The 21,878-nt window shown below is 45.5% G+C and overlaps 1 pseudogene; it reads left to right on the top strand.

The window, feature by feature from the left end:
• The first annotated feature begins 2,078 nt into the window (after positions 1-2,078).
• Positions 2,079-2,635, top strand: LOC105076013 (GTP-binding nuclear protein Ran-like; annotated as a pseudogene).
• Positions 2,636-21,878: the final 19,243 nt, after the last annotated feature.

A 21,878-nucleotide genomic window follows, 5' to 3' on the forward strand; every position in this document is an offset into this window, starting at 1 on the left:
TTTTAATAGACTTTTTTTTTAAGTCTACCTTTCATTCATTTAGCTCTTTTACAGGTAGTACAGGACCAATTTCTCTTCACTGCCTCTAAAATCCTCTGTGTTCCTCTTATTCATCCCTCCCTCTCCTCCAGCCTCTGGCAAACCCTGATCTCTTTACTGTGTCCATAGTTGTGCCTTTTCCAGAATGTCATATAGTTGGAATTTTATAGTGTGTAGCCTTTTCAAATGGGCTTCTGTCACTTAGTAATATGCATTTAAGTTTCCTCCATGTCTTTTCGTGGCTTGACAGCTCACTTCTTTTTAGCGCTGAATCATATTCCATTGTCAGGATGCGCTACAGTTTATTTATCTATTCACCTACTGAGGGATATCTTGGTTGCTTCCAAGTTTTGGCAATTATGAATAAAACTGCTATAAATATCCGTGTGCAGATTTCAGTGTGGATGTAAGTTTTCAATTCCTTTGGGTAAATACCAAGAAGCACAAGTCCTGGATCACATGGTAAGTGTAAGTTTAGTTTTCTAAGAAACTGCCAAACGATTTTCCAAACACCGGCAATGAGTGGGAGTTCCTGTTGTTCCACACCTTTGCCAGCATTCGGTGTTGTTAACCCCAGAACTTTTTCATTATCCCAAACTGAAACTCTGCGCCCCCAAACAATAACTGTCCCCTTCCCCAGCCCCTGGTAGCCTCTGTTCTACTTTCTGTCTCTATGAAGCTGAGTATTCTTGATACCTCACATGAGTGGAATTGTGGCCATTTTTGCAAACACTGTTACCTACTCTTAAGATCTGGTGGTTTCTGGGACTCCAAGTTCTTCAGCATCCATTTCTATGCCACATTCTGGGTGTAGCCATCCTTCCCAGAGTCACATGCAATCTCCAAGATGCCTGGTCTCCCAGGGTGTGGTGGTGGAAGATCCTCTTTTGCCTAAAGTTCAGGGTTCAACTTGGACTTGGGAGTGGTGATCAGTGCCACAGGCAACTTAGCACAGACCTGTTCAGGCCCCTCTCTCTGTCCCTGTAGTGTCGGTTCCCTTATACTCTGGGAGCAGACATGATGCCTCTGATATGCCTCAGCTGACCAGGTTGTGGCAGGGGGATCAGGAGCCCCACTAGGTACCCAGGCCCACTGCACTCTCCACAGTCACCTGCCACCTCTCTGGGCTTGCCTGGCAGACAGCAATGTGGCTGGCCTCTGCCACACAGTGCCCTGGACACAAAGCTATGGAGACCTGGTGAGGGAACTACTGCGGTACTCCATCCCTTTCATTGACCTTCACACCCCCTATGATAACAGTGTGACCTCCCAGGCTAGGACACAGGAGAGGTGGAAGGGAAAGGGATGTGGAGAAAGGGAGAGAAAGAAAAAGCAGGATGAGGGTGTGTAGTGAAGAATGAACCTTGCCCAAAGAAAGGTCTGGCCTTTGCCCTGGCTCCTAGGAGGTGACCTCTAAACCCTTGGAATGTCTTGTCGGATAAGAGTATCTTTGCTTACCTGGGGGCCTTAGGCCACACAAGATAGTTGAACAACGTGACTTACAGTAGGGGCTTTGGGTCACAGAGTATCAGCTCAGCCTCCAGAGGATGGCCAACCAACCATGTCTAAGCCCCAGTAAAAACTCTGGACACTGAGGCTCAGGTGAGTTTCCCCGATTGGCAATTCGCCACATGTATTGTCACATATAACTGCTGGGAGGAGTTAGCACTGTCCATGACGCCACTAGGAGAGGACAACCAGAAGCTCCGTGTTTAGACCTCTCTGGACCCTGCCCGCTGTGTCTCTTCCCTTGACTGATCTTAACCAGTATCCTAGCACTGTAATAAATTGTTACCATGAGTATAACAGCTTTCAGGGAGTTTTGTCTTCCCAGCAAATAATCAAATCTGAGGGTGGTCTTGGGGACCCCCAAACTCTGCAGTTGGTGCCAGAAGTGAGACAAGTCTTGTAGACTGTTGCCTAATTTTACAGGGGGGCACACAGATGGGGTGTGCTATAATGTTAATAGTAAATGCAAGAATAATGGTGATAGCACCCTCGATCAGACAGAGCATGAGGATGCTTCTAGAAGAAACATGATGACTACCCAAAGGGAATCACAAGCTCAGTTCAAACTTGTATTGGCTGGTGAGGGAAAAACTACATTCATGAGATGTCACTTAACTGGTGAATTGGAGAAGTACGTAGCCATATTGGGGGTTGAGGTCCATTGTTTTGTGTTCCACACCAGCAGAGGACCTATTAAGTTCAATGTATGGGATCCTACTGGTCAGGAGAAATTTGGTGGATGGAGAGATGGCTATTATATCCAAACCCAGGGTACCATTATAATGTTTGAGGTAACAAGAGCTTACAAGAATGTGCCTAACTGGCATAGAGATGTGGTACAAGTACGTCAAAACATCCCCATCATGTGTGGCAACAAGGTGGATATTAAGGGCTGGAAAGTTAAGGCAAAATCCATCACCTTCCAGCAAAAGAAGAATCTTCAGTACTATGACATTTCAGCTAAAAGTAACTACAGCTTTGGAAGGTCCTTCCTTTGGCTTGTTCAGGAGCCCCTAACTTGGAGTTCATGGCCATGCCTGCTCTTGTCCCACCGGAGGTTGTCATGGACCCAGCCTTGGCAGTGTAATATGAGACTGGTAGAGCAGGGCCCCCACAGCATGCCCTGATACCTCATCTCCACATGTATCTGATTATCTCTATTCTTTTGTGGCTGATGTGTAATTTTACGGTGTCCAAACCAACTGCAGGTCTGCAGCTCTCATAATGCACGTGCCTCTGGCAAGTAAGACCTTCATCTTCAAGTGCCTATAGGGAAAGATATGTTTGGAGTCAAAGATCCATTGGCATTACCACGAGAAATGGCAACATTTCATCTGTCCACTACAGGAAGAGCTGCCAGATTCTTTAAATATAATTTTAAGTGTTGCACAAATTTAAATGGATAATAAAAAAAAAATGTCAGTTGCTTACCTGCGCTAACAGTTTCTCCTTGATGGTGACTATTGAGCATCTGAAGTATTCATCATTAAAAAGTTTAGATCAGGAATTGTGTGCGGTCATTGCAAGCATAAAACCTCTTGTAAAAAGTTATGTTGATAAAAGCTAACTGTGTAGCTTGGCTAGAGGCTACCAATCCCTCCCATGCTAGTATTCACTTTGCAATGTGTTCCTGCCCTTCATTCCTCCCATCTGGGGGTGGGTCTACGGCTCCACCCCCGTATCCCAAAGTCTGGGCTGGCCTTGTGACCTGCTTTAGCCAATAGAAGTGGGCGGAAGTGACTTGAGCCTCCCACCGCGCAGGAAGGTTGAGGCTTCTGCCTAGGTTTTCTCGCAAGGTTCTGGTTGCCATATAAAGAAATCCACTTAGCCTACTAGGACACGAGAACCCATGGAAGAGAGGAGACCTGAGGGGTCCTAGACCACAGTCAGGCATGTGAGCGAGGCCATCTGGACCCTTCCAGCCCAGGTGATCCTTCCTCTTGGGTGAGTCCAGTTAAAACCCGCAAGAGGAAGTGCTCAGCCAACCACCACAATCATGACAAATCAGAAACTATTGTCGTTTTAGGCCACTATGCCTTGGGGTGGCTTATTACACAGCAAAGGCTAATTAAAACCCCAGCTCAGCTTATCATTAAAAAATGAAAAGCTCTAATAGGAAGGGGACGTGGGTAGGGGTAGGAGTGAAACAAAATTGGCCTTACCTTGGTAATTGTTGAAGTTGGGGATTCATTATCTACTCAACTATTTTTGTGCGTGTTTGAAATTTTCCATAGTACAAAGTAAAAAATAAAAGGAGGGTTGGAAAGATTTCTTTAGAAAAAAATATATACATCCTTGATATTCAACACATTTAACTTTTTTTTCCTAAAGAAAATCACGGATTTATTCCATTTGCAACCAGACGTGCCAGGTGTACCCACCATGTCGGCAAATATTTCACATTTCAGGAGGAAGACCAACACATTGAATTTTTTACATGATTGCATAATACACAGAATGAAATACATTTTTACCCCAGCAGGCCACATTTTGACTCTCCAGATATTCTCGAGTTCACCCCTGAATGTCACAGAGATATTACATAAAATTTCTGGGTGTGTCAAGAGGTGAAGAAGGATAAGGGGCCTGATCCCACCTCCAAAACCGGATCCAAAGGCAGCTGGCGCCCCCACCAGGCAGAGCTCGGGCGGGACAGGACCCCACAGCCCCCCAGCCGGGGATGGGAGGGCTCCGCCTTCCTTCCCTCCTTCCTGCCCTATCTGGTCGAGACCCTGCCTGGCGGCTGGGGCTAGGGTGGGTGCAAGGGTGCGGGGAGGGGGCCGGAAAAGGCGGGCCAGCCTGAATTACCACCAGCTCCGAACTGTCCAGGGAGGGGCCAGAAGCTTCTTTCACAGATCGAGCCACCCTTGGACGCCCCTGTCCATCCTTGCTGGGGGGGGGGGGGCAAGTGGCAAGCGGGCCGTCCTCGGGTCCCAAGCCTCACGGATCGCAGGACCTCTGCCCCTCTGAGTCACACTCTCCCGGAGCCCCGACCTCCCCGGGCTCCGATCCTCGACAGACTGTAAGCCCTGTGCTGTGGAATCCGAGCGGGCCCGCGTACAGCCCTGAAGTGAAGGGTCGCCACGGCCAGTGCAGTCCCCAGCGGGGCGCCGGGCTGACAAGGGAAGTGGGGCGGCTGGGGCCCCGTAGGGGGCGTCACCCGAAGACGCCTAGAATCCGGGTTTCAACCGCCTCGTTGATCCCGTCCCTGCTTCCTTGAAGACGTTTGAAATGACTGATGCGAGTTCTCTGGCCTCGAAGCCACCCTCTTAGGAAGCCCTTTCCTTCCAAGGTCGCCAGAACCAGCGGTGGGGGGTGGGGAGCAGGGTGGGAGGGAGGAAGGAGAGGAGAGGGTGGGAGGAGAGAAAGGGATGGAGGAAGGCGCGGAGGGGGGTGGGGGGAGAGGGAGAGCAGGAGGGAGGAAGGGGAATGAATTGCATTGGCCCGTCGCCTCCGCAGCGGAAGACGCTGACACTCTCAGTCCAGCCCCCTCCCCGGGGGCCCAGCGTTCCCGTTCCCCAAGCCAGGCTGCAGACAAATGAGCACACAGAACACGCAGATTAGAACATAAACAAGGATGTTTTATTACTTCCTTTTAATTTTTCTTTCCACACTAATTAATAAATAAACTACTGCAACGGAAAGAAAAAAAAAAGCAAGCGGAATCCAAATATCCTTTCGGTTGCCATTTAGTTATATAAGAAGGACGAATTAAGGCTAGCTGGCGGTAGAGTTCCTCCAATGCTACGCTCCAAATCCGAGCCCCTGCACCGGCCTTAAATCAAAAGCAGGCACCAGCCGCAAGCACAGAAAGTGGGGCAGAGTTCCGCCAGCAGCTAACATGATAGCCTGCTTCTGGGGGGACAACTGTCACAGGTCCCAGAACTAGGCCCGGCTAAAAGTCACCAGCCCTGAACGCCTCCTAGTACCCCGCCTCCCCCTCAACTTGGCTTCTTTGCAGGGACGGGCTCCAGGCAGCTTCCTTTGTAAGGTGCCCCCATGCCCAACCTGCCACCAGAGTTGCTGGGTCAGGGAGCAGATTTCTGCCCCGAGGTACCCGGCCACCAGCGTCCCCTTGCCCAGAAAAAGAAAACAGTGGAGAAAAAGAAAACAGTGTTTATGAAGAGCCAGAAACCACTCTGTCTCAATAGGGGAGCTGTGGGAGGCTGCGGACCTGAGGAGGCAGAGGGAACAGCTTAGGGGAACAAAAGGCTGAGGGAAGGGGAGGGGGGAGGGAGAGAGAATAAAGAGATGCTAGCAAAGAGAGGGGCAGGGCGCAGGAATTCAGCCTCTGCCTGTGCTCCCTGCCGCCTTCCAGGCCTTTCTGAGGCCCACTGCAGCAGCATCCCGTCTTCCAGAACTATAATCCCTCGTCTTCTGATTCACCAGACACCTATGACCTATAACCTCCTTCGGAGGTTCAGAAAGCTTGAAATTTCTGGTACTTAAACTCAGTGGAGCTCTAAATAACATGCCCCTCAAATCAAAGCTTTCTCATGTTACTTAAAGAAAAAAAAACCATTTTACTTTTTAGAGCAGTTTTAGGTTCACAGCAAAATTGAGAGAAAGGTGCAGAGATTTCCCATATAGTTCTTGCCCCCACATGTGCATAACCTCCTCTATTATCAACATCCCCTATGGAGAGGTATGTTTGTTACACTTGAACCTACATGAATACATCATCACTCAAAGTCCATAGGTTACATTACGGTTTGCTGTTATATGGGTTTAGACAAATATAAAGTGATGTGTATCCACCATTACAGATCATGTGAACTAGTTCCCACTGCCCTAAAAATCCTCTGAGCTCCTGCTGCTCATCCCCCACCGTCCCCTCTCCAGCAATCACTGATCCTTTAACTGCGTCCACAGTTTTGTGTTTTCCAGAATATTATATAGTTGGAATCACGCAGGATGTAGCCTTTTCTGATTGGCTTCTTTCATTTAGTAATTCATTTTACTTTTATGGTAAAAGTATCCTGCTTACATTTTCCTAACCTTCTCTCTTTTAGTGTATACAGCCCATAATACCTTCCAGATGAGGCAAAAAGCTTATTTCAGGCCTACAAATACATTGGAATCAAGTGTTTTTCCTTTAGGAAAAGGGAAAGTAACACTGCAGACTGGAAACTGGAAATTGCAGCGTTTCTCATTTCCGCCACAGTCCCATCTTTCTAAAGCATTGTTGACTTCATCTTCCAGAGCAGGGATGTTAAAACTTAGGGATGCATGCTCAGAAGAGTGGCTGCTTCACCCAGGGATGGGCATGACCTGGGGCCTGGCGTCCATGGAACCATCCTGAGGGCTGCCTCTCCCCAGCCAAGCAGCGTGGTCCCACCTGCCATACACAGAGCCCAGAAATGCTCTGCATGGAGGCAAAACCATGGGGGCCTGTTTCATGAGGCCTTGTCAAGACTCATCCCCTGCTTACTTCTCTGGAGGTCATGAGCATGGTGCTACTGGCAGGTGTCTCCCTCGCTTCATCCCCACACTGTCTCTGCAGCATCCTCCCATCAGCCAGAATCATAACAACAGAAATTGATATTTGCCGACTGCTAATTACCTGCCAGGCACTGTACTAGGCCCTTTATGTGTATTTAATCCTCACAACCGTATGAGGTAGGTAATAGCAGTATCCTCCATTCTATAACTGAGGAAGCTGAGGCACCGAACAATTAGGTTATACGCTCAAGGCCACACAGCTTGGAAGCGGCCTAACCAAGATTTGAGTCCAGACAGTCTAGTTTCAGAGCTCAGCTGTTAGGCACTACATTGTGATGGGGCAGATACTGGTTATACGTTGCTGTGGAACTAATGACTCCATACCTTGGTGGCTTAAAACAATGGACAGTTGTCATCACATTTAGTTTCTAAGGGTCAGGAATCTGGGTGCTCAGAGGGGCTGGTGGGAAAGGCTGCAGTCAAGCTGTCGACCAGGACTGTGGTCTCCCAAGACTTGACTGGGCCTAAGAGATCTGCTTTGAAGCTCATTCATGTGGCTGTTGGCAAGAGGCCTCAGTGCCTTGCCATGTGGGTCTCCCTAGGGCTACTCTGGTCCAGCGTTCCCGCAGGGTGACTGAGAGATTGAGAAATGAGCCACCCGGCCTTTTATGACCTAGTCTCCTGGTCGCACATCATCACTTCTGCCTTATTCTATTCATTAAGTCCAGCCCACACCCAACAGGAGGGCATTACACAAAGACGTGAACACCAAGAAGCAGAGATCACAGGTAGGAACAGGAGTGAAACAGAAAGGGACCTTGCCCTCAAAAAAACATAAAACCTGCTCTAGAAGGGACAACGAAGAGCTCCCCGGCCCTGTGCAGATGCTGGTTACCATTCAACAAGCCCTTGCCCTGTGTCTGACACATTTCACCGGACGCCACGGAGAGAGACTTGTCTAGAACATGAGCTCTGTGGGGACAGGTCCCACGTCTTAGATGCCATATGGTTTTTAGGCTTCTATGAATGTTTTTAATTGACACTAAAGAAGTAAAAGATGTACTCACTGCTCTCAGAAAGGGAACGACCTAGTTAAATATTCTTAATTACATTCTATTTGTATACTTCTGTGGTAAAATATACATACCATAAAAGGTATCGCTTTGACCATTTTTAAGTGTACCAGTTAGTGACATTAAGCCCATTCGCATTGTTGTGCAACCATCACCACCATCTATCTCCAGAACTTTATAATCCCAAGTTGAAAAGCTATGCCCATAAAACAAGAACTCTCCATTTCCCCCTCCATCCAACCCCTGGAAACCACCATTCAACTTTCTGTCTCTAAGGTACCTGATTAAGTGGAATCATCCAATATTTGTCTTTTTGTGCCTGGCTTATTTCACCTAGCATAATGTCTCCAAGCATCATCCATGTTGTAGCATGTGTCAGAATTTCCTCACTTTTTAAGGCTAAATAATATTCCATTGTATGAATATACCACATTTTGTTTATCCATTCATTCATCAATGGACATTTAGGTTCCTTCCACGGTTTGGCAATTGTGAATAACGCTGCTGTGAACATGGGTATGCAAATCTGTTTGAGCCCCTGCTTTCAATTCTTTTGGGTATATCCCCAGAAGTGGAATTTCTGGATCATATGGTAATTTGATGTTTAATTTTTTATGTTTAATTTTTTTGAGGGACCACCATACTGTCTTCCTAACAAGCTAGTTTGAACAAGAATAAACGTTTCTGGTTTTGGACCCCTGTGCTCAGCCCTTTGCACACTTTATCTCAAACTAACACTGCAAGGTCGTGTCACTATTCTCATTTTCAACAGATTAGTTTACTCAACATCATACAACTTGTTGGGAGACAGTCAACACAGGTGGGTCAGTTAGCAAGGCAAATAGCTATGAGGTGAGTTTAATAAAGCACAAGTTCGGTCCAATAAACGAGGCCACACACTGTAGTTATCCACGGAAAGGTTCCTAAAAGGAGGAAGTGAACCAAATTTTGAAGGTGTCCCACAATCAGGTGTCTTGTGGAAAGCGAGGAGAACACCTGACGGCGGAGGAGGCCACTCCCCACCTCAAACCCCAGGGGGCTGTGTGTGATTTTCTTATTTGCTTGCCAGGGGCTCCACACAGCATCCGCATTTTTCGGAGACTTTTTGAGTAGCATCAGCCCACGTGGCAGAGCGGCCTGGTTCTGAAGCCTCGATCACAGCAGAGCCATCTCTTGCCCTGGCCCCCTTAGAGCTGGCTGCCTCCGCGGTCCTCAGCAGTTGGATCAGAGCAGCCCAAGGTGTTGTTACAACTTATGTTTCACTTTGGAAGCGACATCCTGCTGGTTCCCTAGAAACTTCCTCAAGCTGGTAGAAATTTCTGTAAGCGGATAGTGACTCAAGTTGAGAAGAAGTGATCAGAAAGGCGAGTGGGAGGGAGAGAAGGCATTCTAGGCAGAGGAAGGGCAGAGACACGGGGACACAGACAAGCAAATGACAAAGGATTCGCGACTTGATGTATGAAGAGAGAGCAAAGATCATGGGAAGAGGAGACGGGGAGAGATGTGGCAGAGCAGGACTCAGTGAGCTTTCCTGCATGTTTTCTGTATGACCCCACAAGTCCTCTCCTGGGCACGTGTCAGGAGACCCCAAGCCAACATGATTCACAGGGAGGGCTCACAGGCCTCATGGCTGAGATTTACCGCAGTACAAGGACACAAAGCGCAATCAGCACAGGGAAAAGGTGCGTGCAACCAAGTCCAGGGGAGGCCAGGCGCAAGCTTCCAGGAGTCCCGTCCCTGTGCAGTGACACAGGACACACTGAATTCCCCCCAGCAACTGATTGTGACAACATGTGTGAACTGTTGCCTACCAGGAAAGCCCATTAGAGACTCAGCACCCAGGGCTTTTAATTGGGGGCTGGTCACGTGCCAGGCACTGTCTGCCCAGCACGAACCTAAATTCCTGACTCCCAGGAGGCAAGCAGGTGTTCAGCACAAACCAGAGTGTTCGTAGACCGTCTAGGCACAGTGAGCCGCCCTTATCACCTGGAAGGGAACCTTGCTAAAATGCAAGTTCCCAGACACCAGCCAATGGCTAACTGTGCAAGCAGGCCTTTCTAAGGACAGGCCAGCGGCCTGCTGTGTTAACCCCTTCCTGCATGGCATGTATCCCATGGGACTGGTCGAGTGGGCCCGTGAGGGGTACTCAGGAGGTGCTTACACAGTGCTGTTTGTGGTGGCAGGGATTCCCAGGCAACCTGGGCATCTGTGGTTCAGTGTGGTGGGGACACACCCCAGAAGAGCACACAGCAATTCGAAACAATGGATTACATGTACATGTAGTATCAGGAATGGATCTGAAAAACTGACTCCTTAGTGAAAAAAAGTAAGAAACAGGATGAATTATATAACCCAATATCATTCATGTAAATTCAAAATATATGTATCCGGGTACCAGTCATCTAAATTTCAAAAACAGGAAACGTAATCTACGCTGTTAGAAGTCCACATCCAAATTACCCTTGGAGAGGTGGTGACTTGAAGGGGAACGAGATGCTTCTGGAACATGGCTCATGTTCTCTTTCTTGGGCTGGGCGCTGGTTACACAGCTGTGTTCATTTTGGGAAAATTCACCCTGCTGTGCACTTATGATGTGTGCATTTTTCCATATGTATGTTACACGGCTGTACAATTTACAGTAAAACCAAAAACACATTCATGGAAAACAGCAATAACCAGTTTGCAAAAGCACATATGAAGGAAAAGATATAGCATATTGGTTTCCCCAACTGTTATCCATTGCTTCATGTAGGAGTGACAAAAACACTTGCCTGTAAATGTTTTTGACCAAAACCCCCCAGCTAGTGGCTTTAGTGCTAGGTGAGTTCTGAATTAGGTCACATAAAACACATACACATGAGACAGGCCTTACGGGGATCAATGTTCTTAATATGCCACAAACAGAGGCGTATCATTAATTTGACCCTCTGTAGCTGAGGTTAAAAAAAAAAGATGCAGAAAAACTCTGCGTGTGATCTCACCATTCAGAGAGATCCACTGTAGAACTTGATTTCTTTCTGATGTTTAGGAGCCTGTCTCCATCTACCCCAGTTTCCTAAGGGATTAGGGACCCCCACCCCCTAACTCTCCTCAACCCGGAGGAAGAACTGATCCCAGAGGGCCCACCAGCCTCTTCCGGAACTGCGGAAGTGCGGAGGCTTCTCTGGTCAACATGCAGCCCTGCTGAGTGATTTAGTGGGGAAGAAAGATGAGCTCTAATCAAATCCCCGGAAAGACTTAAAAGAGCTTAGCAAGTGCTCACACTAGAGCTGCATCCCAATGCCCTGGAGAGCTCATTAAAGCTCTGTGTGCTGGGCCCCTCCCCCAGAGTTTCTGATTCAACAGGTCTAGGGTGAAGCCAGAGAGTTTGCATTTTGAACAAGTTCCCAGGTGCTGCTGCTGCTGGTGGTCCCAGAAGTTCACCTGGAGAACCACTGGTGCTACGAAGAAGTATGGTTACTGCTATTTCTGATTAGCAAGCTTTCCTCCCCCAGGGCTATCTCAGGTTCCAGAACAAACCTCAGCCCTGGCTGCTATCTAAGCAGGTGGTGTGGCCTGAGAAGTGAAGCTAATCCCACAGACAATGGAGGAAAGGTGGAGGAGGGGAGCTACGTGTGTTTGGAGACATCAACACACAGCTTCTGCAACCAGCCCTGCCCTCCATCCTGCGCAAGAGGTGATGCTCTGAGCTTTCAGCTGAGAAATCTGGACCATAGCTAAATTCACTAGGGTGGTAGTCTCAGGGAAACATGAGCATAAAACCGAACAGGACCCTGAAGGGCCCTCCTGGGTACAAAAGCCCCTCCATGTTGCCTGTTTATTGTCCGTAGAGAAAACACTTTAATCTCCTAGGCATTCCCTGAGTTCCAAAGAATAGACTCAAGCAGTTACTAATTAGGAAAGTGAGGGAACTCAGAAACAAAGGAAAAGCAGTTAAGCAAGAAAAGAATAGTTAAAACAATAGTCAGCAATAAAACAGTCCTAGCTCCTCCTCTAGAGATATACATAACAATCTGACACTTATCTTTGAGTGGTTCTGCAGAAACTAAGACCCCCCTCACCTACCCAGGTGAAGGCTGACCACTAGTGCCTAGATCCCAGACGGGTTGGAACCAGGAGGTTGATGATTAAGATTCCTGAAACATCACTCTGTTACCTCACCACCAACTAATCAGAAGAAACTCCACAAGCTGCAACCCTCACCCCATATGTTGCCTTAAAAACCCTTCTCTGAAAGCCATTGGGGAGTTCAGGTCTTTGAGCATGAGCTGCCCACTTTCCTTGCTTGGCACCCTGTGGTGAATGCTGCACTCTCCTTCACCACAACCCAGTGTCAGTAGATTGGCTTTGCTGTGTGGTGGGCAAGTGGACCCAAGTTTGGTTTGGTAACAAGTATGTGTCCAAGAAGGGGGTTCCCCTGGTAATTACATGATGATCCCTTTTGAAGAAAGAGTGTGTTCCAGAAGGGCATGGTCAGTAGAGAGTCTAAACCAGGGCTTCCTAAATTTTTCACACACCAAAAGTTATAACATTTGTATTATTTATTTGAGAGTGTCCATAAGAGCCTTGGTTTAAAAAAATGAAAAAAACGATTATATTTCCTTTATAGTATATAATTATGATAATAATAAATATGGAATGTGTATAAAATTCAAATCAAATTACTATAAAATGTACAACCATCAGTTCTGGGGCAGGACTACAGCCCGTTCCCAGCACCTAAAGAGCCAGGGCACTCTGGCTGGAAGGCTTTGCTTCAGAGCCCACTGGCCCACAGAGCAGGAATCTGGCAGTGTTCCACCTGCTGGAGGCAAGGGGCAATCTGGCTGAGAGGTTCCCATGTGGTAGTGTATTGGTTAGCTATGGCTGTGTAACAAAACTTAGCTTAAAACAACAATGAGCATTTATCATTTTATGGTGTCTGTGGGTCAGGAGTATGGGACTGATTCTGACTCAGGGTCTCTTGTGAGGTTGCAGTCCAGCCCGGGCTGAAGTCTCTGCGGACTTGACTGGGGCTGTAGCATCTACTTCCAAAATGGCTGACTCACATGGCTGGCTGTTGGCAGGCAACCCCAGTTCCTCAACACATCGGCCTCTCCAAAGGGCTGTGAGAGTGTCCTCACAAATGGCAGCTGGCTCCCCCCAAGGAGTGAATCAAGAGATAGCAAAGTGGAAGCTGCAGTGTCTCTTATGGCCTTCAGATGGCACACACTGTCACTTCTGTGGTATCTTATTGGTGAGACAGGCCAGCCCTGTTCATTATAGGAGGGATGTACACAAGCCAAGGTGAGGCTCTTTGGGGCCATCTTTGAGGCTCCTGCCACAGGTGGCTTCTGCGGTGGACAGCTAGGGCTCTGCACTCATACTCTGGCCTCTGTGAACTATTCATCTGGGCTATTATCTTTCCTTAGCTCTGATTTTGTACTTGCTTTACCAGTTAGGATTGGGTGTGGCCGGTAAAACAGAAAATAAATAAGTGATTTAAACAAGAAAGTTTGTTTCTGTTTCATTTAAAAGAAGTCTAGAGGTAAGCAGATCAAGGCTGATGTGGTGGCTCCACAGAAATCTGGGGCCCAGGATCTTTCTATCTGTCTACATCTTCATCCTTAGGGCATGGCTTCCATCCCTCGGATTACAAAATGGCTGCTGGCAAGCTATCATCACACCCATATTCCAGGCAGGAAGGGCAAAGGACCAAAGATATTTCCTAGAATCCTCACCTACCAACTTCCACTTATATCTCAATGGTCATCCCTAGATATAAGGGAGGCTCTGAACATCATTTTGTGTCTGGCACATTGCTACTCCAAATAATATCGGGTACTGTTGGTAAGAGGGGAGGGAAGGAAAGGGACTGGGTAGGCATGTCTACCACTTTTGTAAAACAAGCTTCCCACAAAATAATTTGGTTTCCTGGATTCCTTCCTTCAGAGCAGGAGGGCTCTTAATGGGGAATATGGATATTTCTGGTTCATGTAAACTTATGTTCAGTGTAAAGAAACATGTCCTTCTTCAAGTCAACACAGTGGTACCCAGCCTACATGTCAGTCTGGGGCCTTTGGATATTCCAAGACAGTGCTTGAATTGATGGTGTGGGGCTAGGAATCTTTTTCAGGTTGGCAGTCCTGTTGCCTGGAGTCCAGGACCTCAGGCATGCCTGCCAGCCAGCTCTCATGGGTCAGGCCACGTTCCCAGGGCACTGCCACTGCTCACAGAGTTGCCAACCTCTGTCCCCGCCTCTGTCGGTGGGATTCTCTCCCCCTTCCCGCCCACTCTGAGGGATGCCCTTCCTCCCCCCATTCCTCCTTTGTCACCCAGTGGGGCCTCTTCAGTCAACCCAGGCTTTCCCGAAAGACTGGAAAGAGGACTTGCCTTGAGCTGCTTAGTTTTGACCCTCCAGAGCCCCTGAGGCCACTACATAAGCCTGCTGGGTCTGCCCAGAGAGCGTATAAAAGAATCATTCAATAATTTATCCTGCCTCGAGTGATTGGTTGGGACCAACCTGGGAATGCTAAGAGCTTAAACTTTATTCTGTAGGCATCAGAAGCTACTGGAGGTTTCTCAAGAGGGAAAGTGACATGACCAGATTGTGCATTTTACAAAAATAATTCTGGAGGCAGTGGGGAGAGTGGACCGGAGTGGGGAGATGTAAAAGTAAGGACATCATTGGGAGGTGCCTGCCAGGTTCTCAAAGAGAAACAATGAGGCAGTCCAGATGGTATCTTTAAGGGAATTTGGTGATAGAATTGATAGAAAGCAGTGACATTGGAAACAGGAGATATAAAGAGAGGGAAAGGTGGGTCTGTGTTTTCTACCTTTAGTTGCTGGATAATGATTTCTAGCATTAACTGAGCACTTATTATATACCTGACACTGTTCTAAGTACCTTACATGCACTAATTCATTTAATCCTCTTGCACTAGGTATGATTATTATCCCTATTCCCATTTTACAGATAAGAAAACTGAGGCCTCCAAAAGTTAACTTGCTCAAGGACACATAACTGGTAAGTGGAGGAGCTGGGATGCAGATCAAAGCAGTTTAGCTTCAGACACTGTGCTGTTAATCATTATGTTCTGCCACAGCACGTGACAGTCCTAGAAATGTCATTCATGATGTCTGCCAATCCTCAGCATCTTCTGAGTGAGACTGTCCCACCCACAGCCCTGGAAGGTGTTTTTCAATGGAACATCTGGCTCCACCCCCTTGGTGAAACCTGATCAGACCAAGGTGAGCACGTAACATGAGACAAATAAATCCATGGGCCCCGACAAGATTTCCTCTCACTTGGTGATTGAAACTAAGGCACACAGAGGGACTCGTCAGTTAACCGTGGGAGCAGAAGTTAAAAGGTCACAATGAATGTGGGCAGGCCTGAGTCAGCAGAGGTTATGAGGGAACAGAAAGGATGAATGAGTAAGCAGAGATGTGGTCATCAGGAAGAGAAAGCAGCAGATTGCCCAGGAGAGGTAGAGACGTGATGAGAGAGCAGCCTGGAGAGGTCTCAGGCTCTTGCTGCCCTGGCTCCTTTCTGCCTCTCGTGGCCTGATGAGGCCCTGAGGCCTGTCTCCCTGATTGCCACACGTGGGGCCTGCAGTTGACCTCCCTGAGGAGAAACTGTTTTCTATAACCTAAAAAGTCCCAATTAAACTGGAGATACTGTCAACAGAGAGGGACAACAAGAAGAGCTGAGGAAGGAGATGTCCATCGAGGGCTCTGAAAAGCTCTGACATATTCCTGGGGATCTCGAAGGCCACCTGCATACATAGGGCTGTGCACATGCCCAGGAGAGACCAGAGAAGGTCCCCATCTCTTAGCTCTGGCTGACCTGGAGGCTCCGTGCAAGCAGGAAGTGAAGGCGATGGCAGAGTTGTCAATTGCCTCGCTGAGCGTTGAAGGTGTATCCCAACATAGCACAGAGCCCTCCAGCAATGACTGAAAGACTTATTAGTTCCAGACACTTGAGGAAATCTCTGTCCATTTATGAGCTGACCGCTAAGCTAATGAGCAGAGCCTTCAGTGGCTACTCATGACAAAGAATACACTGTACAGAATTAGTTCAGAAACACCCAACAAGAATAAATAGCAGTACAACTAACCCTGGAATGAAGGAGACTGTGATTTCCAGAGTTGTCACATTATATTATTTAAAGCATCCAATTTTCAACAAATTTATGAAAATGAGAAGAACTCAGAGGGGTCATGGTTGCACATATCTGTGAATATACTAAAAAGCACTGAATTGTACACTTCAAATGGGTGAACTGTGTGATATGTAAGTTGTATCTTAATGAAACTGTTTAAAAAGGAAATGCTTCATACTTTACACTGAACTTTCTGATTTTAAAAAATGTGCTCATTTGGAAAAATATTAATCAAGATTAAAAAATTATTTAAAAGAAATGTTGATGTTGACAGCCAGTAAAATTTACTGAAATTTATTCAATTGTCAATGGTTGGCTTAATGAAATTATTTCTGAGGTCAAAACAAAATCCTGTCCTCAAACATAATGGAGACATAATGATGGTGCAGTATGTGGAATTCTCAGTAGACTCTCTGCATAAAAAGAAATTAGATCTGAAGCAATTACGGCAAGATGTTAACATCTGACAAAGCTAGGTGCTGAGTACGTGGGTATTTGTTATATTATTCTCTCTTAATAATTCAAATGCTGAAAATATTTCATGATAAAAATATAAAAAAGAGTGCTACTATGCACCAATTAGAATGGCTAAAATTTAAAAGACTGACAATACCAAGTGCTGACAAGGATGTGGAGCAACCGGAACTCTCATACATGGCTGGTGGGAATGTCAAATATTACCGCAACTCTGGAAAATGATTTGGTACTTCCTTATCAACATAAACATAGAATTACCATATGACTAGTCATTTTACTCTTAGATATTTACCCAAAAGAAATACATACATATGTCCACTCAAAGACTTATATACAAATATTCATGGCTGCTTTATTCATGATATCTTTAAAAAGATTGGAAATGGGGGGTGGGGTACTATTCAGTGGTAGAGTGCATGCTTAGCATGCATAAGGTCCTGGGTTCAATCCTCAGCATCTCCATTAAAATTAAAAAAAAAAAAGATTGGAAATAGCATAAATATCCATCAACAGGAAAATGGATAAACAAATTGTGGTACATCCACACAATGGAACACTACTCATCAATAAAAAAGGAATTATTCCTGACACATGCAACAACATGGATGAATCTCAAAAAACATGCTGAGCAAAAAAAGAAAGACGCAAAAAGGTACATACTGTATGATTCCACTTATGTGAAAGTTTCAAAAGACAGATCTAATCTAGAGTGACAGAAAGAGGATTGGTGGTTGCCTGCAAAGGGACACAATGGAAATTTTGAGGGTAATAACATCTTTTATACCTTGATTGTGATAGTGGCTACGTGGATATATAGCTTTGTCAAAACTCATCAAAATGTACACTTAATATTGGTTCTTTAATTGTATGTAAAGTATATTTTAATAAAACTGGTTTTTAAAAAAGAATACAGAGTGCATGGGAGGTGTCCAGGGCCTATGCAGTGGCTTGCAGTGGTTGGGGGACAAGAAGGAGAGATGAGAGATGTGGTGTGGCCTGGGATAGAGGCTGCACTAAGGCCTCGATTTGGGTTTTATTTTTTCACAGACGGGGAAATATGGATCCCGTGTACAGCCTGTGAGGAAGAAGTCTAGGGGAAGAGAGAGAGAATACATGAGAGAGACTAGGGAAATGGTGAAAGGCCTCAGGTATGAATGAGAAGGAGGAGTTAAAGGGCACAAGTGCTGCGTCAGCTGTGGGAAGAGGCAGGGCCACTCAGTCAGTGTCTGGATCAGGAGGGACCTAACAGGTGAATGGAGAGACAGGAGCTGAGGGTTCAGCAGGCCGCAGTGGTGCAGGATGGAGTTATCTGCCTGGATGGTGTGGGGGGAGCCTGGGGCTGGGGGAAGATGCACAAGGCTTGGCATTTGCTGTTAAGAGGAGCAGGGAGCCACCTGGTTTGAGTCCAAGGATTGTCAGACATAAAGCTGGAGCTCATTAATCAGTAATGAAGCCAGTCAGTGTGTTTATGGATTTTACCCTAGCAACCTGGGAACAAAGCGGAGGAACAAACATTTCAAATGCCAGTTCCACCCCAGCCCCCTGGACTGTGCCAGCTTCTCCCACCAGGCAGGCTGGCCATACAGGATCTCTAGATGGGCCTGTCTCCGGTGGGTGGGGAGGCTTCTCTGCGGCCCCTGAGGCCTGGCCTGGGCCCTCCAGCCAGATGCCCAGGTCTCGGGGCTTCTGCTTGTATGCCTCTCGGCTGCTGCAAACTTGGCCACCTCAGACCCCTAGCCAAGCCCCAGGGTGGGGGTGTGCATTTGCTCTGCTGACCTACTGCCAGCCTCCTAGTTCCCTCGGCTTAAGGAAGAGAATCATCAGAAACTCCTGGGGGTCAGCTGACTCGGAAGCCCTAACCTTTTGTCTGCTCACCTCCTTCTCAGTCACCCCCAGGGCTTAAGTGAAAGCAGACCCTTCCCTCCTCCAAAGAAGGAAAACCCACCCATGAGGTGACTTTCAGCCAGAGCACATGCACTTTTCATGGTCATTCATCACATTACAGCCTCTGTTGGACTTTTTTCATCTTTAATGATCTGGTGATTACAAAATTATATGCTCCTTGGAAGACATTCAAACAAGGTAGAAATGTATAATGTAGAATATTCTGTTTCTGTACTTCTACCTTCCAGAACCAACCCATGCTCACCTTGGTCTATGTTCCTCAGGATGTTCTTATATATAAAGATGTATTGGGGGGCAGGGTAGAGCTCAGTGGTAGAGCACATGCTTAGCATGCACAAGGTCCTAGGCTTAATCATCAGTACCTCCATCAAAAAAAGCCAAAAAAAGTATCTGGGTGTATGCCCAGGAGTGGAATTACTGGGCCATATGGTAGTTCTGTTTTTGGGTTTTTTGAGAAACCTCCAAACGGTCTTCTATAGTGGCTGCGCCAGTTTACATTCCCACCAACAGTGTACAGGGGTTCCCCTTTCTCCACATCCTTGCCAACATTTGTTATTTGTGTTCTTTTTGATGATGGCCACTCTGACAGGTGTGAGATGGTGTCTCATTGTGATTTTGATTTGCATTTCCCTGATAGTGGTGATGTTGAGCAACTTTTCATGTCCCTGTTGGCCATCTGGATTTCCTCTTTTGGAAAAATGTCTATTCAGTTCTTCTGCCCATATTTTAAATGGGTTGTTTGTTTGCTTGCTTGCTTTTTAACTGAAGTACAGTTGATTCAAAATATTGTATTAGTTTCTCATGTACAGCATGGATGGACTTGGAGGGCATCATGCTAAGTGAAATAAGCCAGAGAAAGACAAGTTCTGTAAGATATAATTTACATGTGGAATCTAAAAAAAAACACAACAAACTAGTGAATGTAACAGAAAAGAAACAGACTCACAGCTGTAGAGAAGGAACTAGTGGTTACCAGTGGGGAGAGGGAAGGGGGAGGGGCAAGATGGAGGTGGAGGATTAAGAGGTACAAACTATCAGGCATAAATAAGCTACAAGGATGTACTGTACAACATGAGGAATATAGCCAATATTTTATAATAACCATAGATGGAGTATAACCTTTAAAAGTAGTGAATCACTATATTGCATACCTGTAACATATAATATTGTACATCAACTATACTTCAATTTAAAAACTATGATATTGTAAAATAAATACATAAATTAAAAAAAAGAGACATTTGTACACCTATGTTCATGGCAGCATTATTCACAAAGTCCAAATGGTGGAAGCAACCCAAGTGTCAATCAACAGAAGAATGGATAAACAGAATGGAATACATGGATATAATGGCATGTTATTTAGCCTTAAAAAGGAAGGAAATTCAGACACACGCTATATAATATGGATGAACCTTGAGGACAATATGCTAAGTAAATAAACTGGTCACAAAAAGACAAATACTCTATGATTCCAATTACACGAGGTACCTAGAGTTGTCAGACTCACAGAAGTAGAATGATGGTTGCCAGGGGCTAAGGGGAGGGGAGAATGAGGAGTTATTGTTTAATGGGTACAGAATTTCAGTTTTGCAAGATGGAAAGAATTCTGGAGATGGATGGCGGTGATGGTTACACAATAATGTAAATGCACTTAATAGCTCTGAATGGTACACATAAAAATGGTAAATTTTATGTCATGTGGGTTTTACCACAATTACAAAAACCATATGAACCATTACAAATATAATTGAATCCCCTTTGGTCCCACTGCCCTCTTATTCCCCCACACTCAAAGAACTTATCCTGCATTTGGTGTTTCTCATTTCCTTTGTGTATTTAGTATTGTTTTGTTTGATTTAAACCTATTTATTATCTTTTTACTTTTATTTTTTAATTTTTTTCGAAGGGGAGGAGGTAATTAGGCTTTTATTTATTTTTAATGGAGGTGCTGGTGACTGAACCCAGGACCTTGTGCATGCTAGGCACATGCTCTACCACTGAGCTATACCCTCCCCCTTTTTTAATTTATTTATTATCTTTTTAATTTTGGTGGGGAAAGGAAGTAATTAGATTTTTATTTATTTATTTTTAATGTGGTTTAAACTTGATACTTCTGAAACCTGGAAAAATAAGCCAAAAAAGTATTAATTTTGTTTTATTTTCTTTCTTGTGGTAAAACATACAAAACATTTAAAAAATTGTAATGTATAAAATATTGTATGTATAAAATGTATAATGTATAAATGTATAAAATAATGTAATGTATAAAATAATGTATTAAATTTTATAAAATTTAAATTAAAAATTTTTAATTTACCATTTTAATCATTTTAAATAGCATAGTTCAGTGGCATTAAGTATACTCATACTGTTGTGCAACCATCACCACCATCCATCTCCAGAACCTTTTCATCTCCCTAAACTGAAACTCTGTACCACTTAAACACTAACTCCCCATTTCCTCCTCCCCCTAGCCCCTAGCAACCACCATTCTACTTTCTGTCTTGAGTCTGGCTACTCTAAGGTACCTCACATAAGCGGAATCATACAATATTTGTCCTTTTCTGTCTGGCTTATTTCACTTAGTAGAATGTCTTCCAGTTTCCTATGTGTTATAGCACGTGTCAGAATTCCCTTCCTTTATAAGGCTGAATGATATTCCATTGTATGGCTATACCACATTTTGTTTATCCATTCATCCATTGATGGACAATTTGGATTATTTCCACAAGAACACATTCTTATATACAAGAATACATTCTTATATGAAAGAATATCAGTTAATCTGGTTGATTCTCTCTCTCACGCTAATCTAGTTTTTACACAGAAGAGATCAGCAGGCACGCCCCCCTCCTTCCATGTCCATAATCTATAATCATATGGCCCCCAAGGCCAAACCCCTCTGACATTCTGTATCCTGTAGTGCTTTTTGCTTCTGTGCTTGTGTCCCACTGATCTGCCTTTCTTGTAGCAGTTTCTATTGCCTGAAAGTCTCTCTGTGCCCCGCCCCCTGCCTAGCCAATCCCTTCTTGGCTTTCTGAACTAGTCCAGCGCTCCACCCATCCCATGGCTCCTGCTGTTTTTCTCCATAGCAGCACTTTACAGATTAGCACATAATTTACCTCTTGTTGGTGTTATTATGACTTCCCAACTAATTGTAGGCACCCCTTGAAGATGTGGCTGTTGTCTCTATATTCTCTCTGGCCCTAAGTTCAATACTGGGCACAGTGATTTATGGAGGGCTGATTCCATAGGATCCTGAGAGCCTGTTAGACTTAGTGTTAGT

Source organism: Camelus bactrianus, chromosome X (assembly GCF_048773025.1).
Source record: "Camelus bactrianus isolate YW-2024 breed Bactrian camel chromosome X, ASM4877302v1, whole genome shotgun sequence".
Classification (NCBI taxonomy): domain Eukaryota; kingdom Metazoa; phylum Chordata; class Mammalia; order Artiodactyla; family Camelidae; genus Camelus; species Camelus bactrianus.